Consider the following 10,471-nt stretch of genomic DNA (forward strand, 5'->3'; position numbering starts at 1 on the left):
AGTCAGGCAACTGTTAATGAGACAAAATCATTAACTGAATGGAAGGAAAGTCCTACACATTTTTTTCTACAAAAGTTGTACCCAATCATTGTAAAAAACATTTTTAATGAAAAAATATAGAAATGAATGTAACAGATAAAACCCACTTTACCAGGCTGAGATAGAACTACAGTGATATCTCTTTTATTTTCCCTTTAATTACTTTGGCCCCATATGTTTCTACATGCAGGAAGTCCCATATCTCCTTTCTGAGGCTTCCTTGCCTTCTTTGCATTTGGCCAAGAATGCCAGACTTACTCCGGCAGAAATATCGGGCTTATTGCTTCCAAACAGAATAGTGTCACCAGTGTCACCAGGGAATAACTGACCTCTCTTTTGGCTGATTTTCTCATGTTGCTACCATTCAGGATTGCTGTGAAAGTGTGGTCTGTTGTCCTTGCTGATCAATGCTCTTGACAAAACCACCAGGGTTTCTGTATCTTTCTTTTCACAATGTGCACATTCACCTTATGCATGGGGCCAAATGTGGCTATTCAGGCCGGGAGGAAAGACTCAAACAGAAGCTATTCCATAGAGGAGTTCCTAATCTGGAGACCACAGACCCCTGTTTTTCATTATACTTAGTTTCCTTTAAAATTATATGTTTTTAATCTTATGCTTTTAAAAATATTATTCTGAGAAAGTGTCCATAGCTTTTACCAGACTATCTAAAGGGTTTATAACACAAAAAATGGTTAAGAGCCCCTTGGAGAATGACAGTTCTTGTGCTTAAAAAAAAAAATTAAAGTTCTCTATCTTCAGACATCCATCACATGTAATACATAAAAAGTAAGTCTCTTGCATGCTGTTCTTCATTGTCTCCTCAAAGCCTGGTGCTTCTCCAAGAGTTCCCATTAAATTTTGGAATTTTTCCTTGACCCCTCAAATGACAACTCCAGTGGATTGTACCTCCTAAATATTTCTTGAATCCATTTGTTTCCCTTCCTCTCCACAGCTATCACCATAAACCGTCATTCATCCTTTCCCAGGAGTATAGCCTCCCAGAAAATCCACTGCTCCCTACTGGTGCTCATTCCTGCCCATGAACTCCTGCCACTTGAGTACAGACCTGAAGGAGATGAGGGAGCATGTTAAGTAGATGGTGAGAAATCTGGAAGGGTAACTGCATCCAGGCAGAGGGAACAGCAAGTGCAAGGACCTTGAGAAGGAGGTAGAGGCACAGAGGCACAGAGACTGGAGAAACAGCAGGGAAGCGAATATGAAAGGTCAGAAAAGAAGTGGGGAGGGGAGTGAGGGGTAAAAAGGTGGGGGAGGGTGGACACATCATTTAGGACCTTATAAGACACTGTATAAACTTTGGCTTTTACTTAGAATACGATGGAAGACATTGGAAGTCTCTGAGCAAGAGAATAATATGATTTGACTTCTGGTGTTTGTGTTGAGAATGAACTGCAGATGACCAAAGGTGAAATCAAGGAGATAAGTCAGGAAGTCTGGATAGCAATAATCCAGGCTGGAAACAGAAAGGGTCAGATTCTGCATATATTTTGGAAATGGAGCCCATAGGATATGCTGGTGGATTACTGGTGAGAGAGATATGGTCAAGTATGATTCATAGGTTTTTGATTTCTGTGCACCTGGTAAAATGGAATTGCCATTTACTGAGATATTAACCACTATTAACAATGATGTCTTTCTAGATTTATTTTTTCAATACACAGATAAAAACGTTTATTTTACAAAAAGAAGATCATACTTGCTTTTACAAGTTCCACTATAAAAGCAACACATCCCCAATTAGAAATTCAAAAAAGGATAGGCATACATTGAAAAGTAAAAATATGCCCCATCCTCATATTTCCACTTACTAGAGGCAATCACTCTTTAAAAAAAATTTTTTTGTGTTTTTTAATTTATCTTTGAGAGACAGAGAGAGACAGTGGGAACAGGGGAGGGTCAGAGAGAGAGGGAGACATAGAATCTGAAAACAGGCTCCAGGCTCTGAGTATCTGTCAGCACAGAGCCTGACGCGGGGCTCAAACCCACAAACCGTGAGATCGTGCCCTGAGCCAAAGCTGGATGCTGAACTGACTGAGCCACCCAGGCGCCCCAGGGCAATTATTTTTAAAATACCTTTTGTATCATTTCAGAAAATGTTTTTGCATACATGAATGTTTATGAATATGTTTTTAACCAATAAGATCATACTATTTGTAACTTATTTTTTATATTCATCTCAAATATCTTTTGATACTATCTCATATTATCATATACCATATACATATATTATCATACACTTCTATATATTATCATATACTATATAGATATGTTATCATATACTTCTTTACTCTTAATGTGGCATAGTACATCATTGCACACATTTGCAATTATCTCATACACAGATATTTTAGGTTAACTCTAGTGTTTTGCGACTTAAAAAAAAAACCATTAATATCTCAGCCAGGTGATCAAGGTCAACATCGACAGTGATAAAGCATGTTGATAGTATGCACAGCTGATATGATATGTTCAAAATGGTACTTTGCCTCTGTTGTCTTCCTCCAAAACTCCATAACTCCAGTCTAATCATAAAAAGAAAATCAGACGAACTCTAGGTATTCTGTAAAATATTTGACAAGATTCCTCAAAAATGTTGAGATAACAAAAAACAAGGAAAGTCTAGGAAACTGTCAGAGCCAAGAAGAGCCAAGTAAATGTAATAGGGTGCTCTAGATAGGATCTTAGAACAAAGAAGGACATTAGGTAAAAATTAAGAAAAAAATGTGTACATGAGAAGATGGATGTTAGCTGAACCTATTGTCATAATCATTTCACAATACATGTAAATCAGACCATGAGGTACATGGTTAATTGCTGTGTGTCAATTATTTCTCAATAAAACTGGGAGAAAAACTAAAGAATCTGAATATATTATAGAGTTTTGTTACTAACAATGTATCAATATCCATCATTAATTGTAACAAATGTACCATATTCATGTAAGATGTTTATAACAGGGAAATCTAGGGGTGTGAGTTTATGAGAACTCTGTACTATCTTCTCAACTTACCTGTAAGTCTAAAACTATTCTAAAACATAAAATCTATTTTAAAATGCGTCAAAGAGCAGACACATATACATCTTTATATATATACATATATATTTAGGAAAGTATAATGTTTCAGTTAGAGCATTTAAATTTTTGGTAGGTGTTGCCAAACTACCGTACCAACTCATCCTCCCTGTAACAAGGTATGAGTGCAACTTGCTCTTTTTTCTCATAATGTGTAGTAGCCATGTTTTCATAGATGTATGTTGTTACTTTTAATGGCTCCTATTCTCTTCTGTGGATATGGTTCTAAGGATATGGATACGAATATAGTTCACTTAATCATTCCCCTATCATGAAATTTAGGCTGTTTTTGATTCTGCAATATACACCTTTTCCATCTTGACACATGATACTTAGGATTAACTCCCACAAGTAGAATTGCTGAATTCAAGACCTTACACACTGAAAAAAAATTTTCATCTATATTGCTTAACTAACCTTCAGAAAAACTGCACCAGTTTACATTGCCATCAACAAAGTCTGTTTCCTCACGCTCTTGCCAATGTGACTTTTTCATCTTTGCCAGTCAAAGTGGAAATAAAAAAGTCACCTCACTTTAATTTGCATTCCTTTGATTGTTTCTGAGTCCGAGGTCTTTTCAAATGCTTATTGGTCAATTGTATTTCTTCTTTGAATGTTCTCTTCTGTCTTTTGCTCATATATTTATCAAGTGGGTTACTTTTTCATAATTTACTTGCAAAGTAAAGAGTATTCATTATTCACTAAGAGTAATATTTTTATGCCACACATACTTATTTTCCCAATTTTTCCTATTACTTCAATGTTTTCACTTTTATATATAAACATTTCCTATTTCTCATAATTATTTTAATGGATGCTATGAAAAAGGAATATATATATAAATATGTATTATACAAATATATTTCAAATGGCTATTCAATTAACACACCACCATACATCAAACAATCTGAACCTTCTCCCACTGACTGGAAATGCACTATCTTTATCATATACTTAATTTATACATATATGTCTATGCATGTGCATATGTGTGCATGTGTGTGCATATAAAATTTCTAGATATCACTAAATGAAGCTTCAAGGTAAAGCCATAGTCTTTATCAGTACCATTCATATTTGCCCTTCACTATAAGGATAAGGTTTTATACTCCATTTTTATTCTGATTGTGTTAACCCTTAAATGTTAGAAAGAAAAAAAAAGCCAGAGTTAACATTTTGTGTCTTTCTTCTAAAAAGACACAAAGTTTATAAAGCTTTTATTTGTCCCTTCTCTACTACAATTTCCCCCACCTTTGTACTGTGCCAGTTTTCCATGTTTTCTTTCTAAAAATCTAAATCTAAGATTCCAAGCTCTTATTTTTAAGTTTTTACATATTCTTCTTCTATTTCAAAAAACCTTTTAAATGACTACATTAAACTCTACAACCACAATTACATTACTTAATTACTTACATTTAACTATAATTTTTACTAGTTTTATTGCTCACTGCTATTTCTTGTAGACTATGCTTTTTTTCTTTTTTTCTTGAATGATTTTTTCTGGCTCACATTAATTTGACTGAAAAAACTTCCTCAAGTACATTTTTTTTCCTAAAGGAGATATAAGTTCTTGCATATTTAAAGTTGCCTTTTCTTTCCCCTTATGTGAATGATGGTTTAGCTGGGTATAGAATTCCAGGGACACAACCATTCCCCCCATAATCTTATAAAAATATTGATTTATTGTCTTCTAGTACATAATGTTACAGATTAGAAATCCAGTATGAATTTGATTCATTTTACCTTGCATGGAACTCTCTCCCAGATAGTAACATATCCCCTGCCCTCACCTCTTTCAAATCTTTGTTTAAATTTAACCTGCTCAGTGAAGACCTCACTTACCAACTCAATAAATTGCAATCTTCATATTTCCATCCCACTTCTTTACGTTCTTCTGTAACACTTAACCTCCTAACATACCATATAACACTTATTAATGTTGTTTATTCTCTCTCTCCTTCCACCAGAATATAAGCTTCAAGAGGGTAGACAGTGTTTTCTTCCTTTCAGTTCTTTCCTTCCCATGAGAACTGAAGCCTGACTCTAAAAGTCAGCATCAGAAGGCTGGATTTTTTAGTTTTTAGGGATACACCTGATTAATCATCAATTACTAAAACTTTCCAAGGGACATGTACACAGGGAAAATATGAAGAGAATCAATTTCTATATCCTTAACTACCAGACATACTCTTTCCCAAAACTGATATGCCAGAGAATGTGCCAGTGTTCACATCAGCCTTCTCCCACATTTAAAACAAAGACACACCTCTCACCCATCCCAAGTCTTACAGTGGAGCATTTCCAGGGGGCCAAACAAAGAGTAGACTGATTTAATGATTAATCAAGTTGTAATAAACCCTTAGAATTTCTTGTCTGTCCTAGTCTCATATACATTTCTGTTAAAAGGAAAGCATTGTGTTATAAAGAGAGTATTTTGGCTTAGGGATTCTGTTATGTGGTAGTAAGTTAATGGGAATAATAAAACTTCTCATGTAAGGACTTTGCCTCTTCCATTTCCTATCTATTGACAAAGAAAGTAAAAATAAAAAAGTATTATTCTGGGGGCATCTAAGTGGCTTAGTTGGTTGAGTGTCAGACTCTTAATTTTGATTCAGGTCATGATGTCATGGCTCTTGAGATTGAGCTTTGCATCAGGCTCTGCACCGACAGTGTGGAGCATGCTTCGGATTCTCTGTCTCCCTCTCTCTCTGCCCCTCTCCCACTCACATGTGCATGTGCACACATAAACATGCACACATGCTTGCTTTCTCTCTCAAAATAAATAAATAAACATTAATAAAATAAATAAATAAACATTAATAAAAAGCATCATTCTGGAAGAGTTCCATGAAAATAAAGCAAAAAGAGAATCAGTAAGATATATTTGGTGCTTAAAAAATGAAGACCCTTCCATATTTAAACATAAACAGTTCTTTTCAGATATTCTAATATTTTTTTCTAGAATTTGTAGTTATTTATAAAGGAAAGCACCTTAAAAATGCCAAAGCTGAATAGATTAGTATATTAGTTATCTATTGCTGCATGACCAAATTACCACAAAATTAACATCTTAAAACAACACATATTTATTGTTTCACAGTTTCTGTGGTTTAGGAGTCTGGGTAGAGTTTAGCTGAGTCTTCTGCTTGGGGTCTCACAGGTTGCAGAGTGTTAGTTGGGCTGAATTCTCATCTGAAGATTTGACTGGAGAAGGATCCACTTCCAATCTCACTCTGGTTATTGGTAGAATTCACTTCCTGGAGTTGTAGGACTTGAGGGGCTTGGGTTCTTGCTGTCAGCTTCTAATAGTCTTTAGCTTTTTTTAGCTTTTTTTTTTTTTTAATTTGAGAGAGAGCACAGGGGAGAGTAGAAAAGGAGAGAGAATCTCAAGCAGGTCCCACACTCAGCACAGAGCCCAACATGGGACATGGGGCTTGATCCCATGACCCTGAGATCATGACCTGAGCCAAACTCAAGAGTCAGAAGCCTACCTGACTGAGCCACTCAGGTGTGACAGCAGTTTTTAGGTTTTTGAGACCACAATCAGCTTCGAAAGGGTCACCCACAGTCCCTTATCACATGGGTTTCCTCAATATGGCCAATTATTTAATCAAACCATTAAGGAGAGGTTCTAAAATGTTTCCTAGTAAGACAGAGTCTTATGTAATATTACATAGCCACAGAATCACTTCCCATCACCTTGGTCATATTCTTTTGGTTAGAAGGAAAGGGATTACATACAGGTGTGAATTCCAGGTTGCAAGGGTGATGGAGAGTCATCTTAGACACTACTGACCACAGTAACTGATTCTTCATGTAACTAGAGTCAGACGCTCTACCATTGTGCCACGAGGTCACTGATTCTTCATGTAACTAAAATATTTTCTTGAATTACCAAGAACATAAAGACTCAGTGGATAAAAATTACCAATAACACATTACAGTATTGTAGAATTGGTACAATATGGAGTTATAATCTGTTTTTATCAAATAATAAAATGAAATATTTCCTTCAATTACAAATGAACTTGATCTTATTTCATCTCAAAATATTTAGTATTTTCTATTTTTTCTTTTAAAAATAAACATTAGCTGTTGGACTGGTTATTTTTTAATAATGCTATTTATATTTATTTTTCTTTAAATCTATAGGAAGCTTGGTCATGATTCTTAACAAAATTAATGGGGTGAATTCTAATTTTATATGTGAATCTTATTTAGCTATTCCCTATATCATCATCTCATTTTAATTTTTTTAATGTTTATTTATCTTTGAGGGGGAGACAACATTTGAGTGGGGGAGAGGAGAGAGGGAGACTCAGATCGTGAAGCAGGCTCCAGGCTCTGAGCTGTCAGCACAGCTGAGCCCCTATGCAGGGCTCAAACTCACAAACTATGAGATCATGACCTGAGCTGAAGTCGGACACTCAACTGACTGAACCACCAGATGCCCTCAGATACTTTTTATCATATTCTATATCTCATAAATAAGTTATATTTTAAGCCACACATTACACTGTATCATTATAAATTAAGTAATGAGAACTAGCATTTTGATTTATTATCTATTTATAACTTGTTATAACATTGATGAATTAACCATGTTAGATCTAGATCATTTAAATCTTGACTGCTTTTAGTACTCATCTTATAAAATATGTTCCATAACCTTTTCTCAGTGATTTCTATACTACTTTTTAAAATGAATAACACATATATTTAAGATGAAAAATGAGGTCACACTTTTTCTGATAGACAGTAAGTCTGACTGGAAGTGATTGGACTAACAAGGGTACTGCTTTGCCAATTAGACCTTTCTACTATCCAAATAAGGAAAATTTTCAGCTCCAAGATTTAGATAAAAGCGTAGTTAAATGATGTGATGAAATAATAGCATTTTATAAGACATATAGTATTGGCACAGGTATAGAAAATAAATGACATTTCAGTTTTCCTACTTCTCCCTACTGAATTACTCAAGGTATCTCAAAGTAAAAGAGTAATATGTATAATTAGTAATTACTTTTTAAGTCTTGGTAAAGCCTTTTCAATACATTTCCCAGAAATGTGGGAAACCAAATGCCTCTGATGACTGGGCAACAAATCATTTTGCAAGTCGAGTAGCTTCCAATTCATTTATTTTGCCTACTTGAAAGATTATTTAATTACATTGTCAGGTAATAGATGAGTTAAAATAATTGTTTGTTATCATTATTTTTGGCACATAATTCAGAAGAAGCTCAAAAGATTGGGTGGCATTGTTATTACCTAAATGCTTCCATTTTTGGTACCTATTTATATAAATAATATTTCTTAGCACAGATATCTATAAAAATGAAAAAGTAACAGAGTTAATTTGAAACTCTGTCTCATTCCAGTAGTAAGTAATAATCATTCATAGGTTCATAAACTAATTGTAGTGAAAAACCTAGTTATTTCATTGGGAACTGTATTTCCAATAAAAATTTTACATTTTGTATTTATTGATTAATACCAAAATTTATTATCTTTATGTTGTTTTAACGATTGTGTGCTGACAATGGTTATAATAACTCAATCCAAGAGAAAAGTGTATTAACCCTTAGAACCTTATGGTTTTTGTCAAGAGGACAATTTTCATTTATGAAAATTTTATTTGTTTATTTTGTTTGTTTCGTTCTGTTTTGTTTTTGCAGAAAAATAGAACAAAGTAAACAATAAGACACTTTCATTTTCATCCTTAAAAATGTATTGGAAGGTTAAGTTCTGTGAAAGAATTAAAATGGAAATGTGAAGTCAAGGAAGAAAAAAATATAGGCAAATTCCAACCATTTTAAAAGATATTGCTCATAAATATGCAAAGACATAGTAGTGGATATCAAATCATTACAGCATTTAGGTTCCTCTGGAAGCTTTTATAAGAGTGATAAAACAGTTTTATTCTAAAATGTTAACATGTTACAAAATGTCAAAAAATACAATTTTTGCAATTATTTAAACTAATTGTGAAACATTTTAGATGCTAACTTAAAAAATGTGTGTGGGGATTTATAATTTCTCAGAATGAATCTGCAAGATTTTTAAGCTAAAATCTTGAGGGCTACTGCTCTCTACACCACCAAAGGCTGAGAACGGCCACTGCTCCCAACCCCCCACAGTTCCCTCTGGCACAGGCACTTTCATGCATGCCGCTGGCACCCACCGGGTTTACAAATCTGTTGACCACCCCTGGTGCAATTGCCAGGCCGACTAGAAAAAAGAACAGTTAGCCTCCAGTCCCTTTTCTCTTTGCCGATCAGAGGGGAGTGTCTGCTCCTTCCTTGTTTAGTAACTCATGTTACTCAGCTGGCACTGTCGGCACCTGGGTACTCTTGCTAGAGCAGGGCACAGACTAAGTCCAGAAGAACGGGTCTCCTGGGCAGGTACCAAAACAGACATGGCAGGGTCAAGATAAGAAGCCATCTGATAGCACCTGGGTCAAAGGCAAGGTCTTTATTGCAGGAAACAAGAAAAGTATTTATTATTAGAACTAGGGATATAAGATCAAGCTGACTTGAGGTAACATAGTCATGATGAGTGCCTGGGCCTTCCAAAATGGCACCTGGCTATGAACAGAACTTTCCGCTAGCCCTTGGGGCAGCAGAAAACCTACAAACAACAGTGAGAGATCCTCACCTGACTAAATGGTCCAAATGAACCCAAGACCTCCTAACTCCAAAACCTCCTGCACATTGTGGATTGCCTCCCCTATAAAGATCTGTTCAAGTCCTAATGCTGGGTACTGTGAATGTTATCATATTTGGAAATAGTCTTTGCAGATTTAATTAAGATATAAATTAAGATGAGGTCAGACTGGATTAGGGTGGGCTCTAATCCAGTCAATGGTGTCCTAATGATATAGACACACACAGAGGGGAGACAGCCATGCAGAGACAGGCAGAAATTGGAGTGATGCAGCTAAAAACCAAAAAACACCAAAGATTGGTGGCAACTGCCATAAGCTAAAAAGAGGCAAGGAGGGATTCTTCTTTAAAGCCCTCAGCAGGATCATGGCCCAGCTAACTCCTTGATTTCAGACTTCTAGCCTCCAGAACAGTGAGTGAATAAATTTCTGTTGTTTTAAGGTACACAGCTTGTGATAATTTGTTCCAATAGTCTTCGGAAGTTAATACACCTCCCTATTGAGAGGTTAGAATAAATCTCAGGGAATCTGCCACTCATCTAATATTTGGTTTTATTCAAGTTTAGCCTTTCTAAAACTCATCTCAGTTCAGCTAAACATTTATTCACTGCATCCTTACTACTTGTCATTGCACATTATGTGTCTGCATGTTTTTTACAGTGGTGAAAAAGACAAGA

This window comes from Suricata suricatta, chromosome 5 (assembly GCF_006229205.1).
Source record: "Suricata suricatta isolate VVHF042 chromosome 5, meerkat_22Aug2017_6uvM2_HiC, whole genome shotgun sequence".
Taxonomy (NCBI): domain Eukaryota; kingdom Metazoa; phylum Chordata; class Mammalia; order Carnivora; family Herpestidae; genus Suricata; species Suricata suricatta.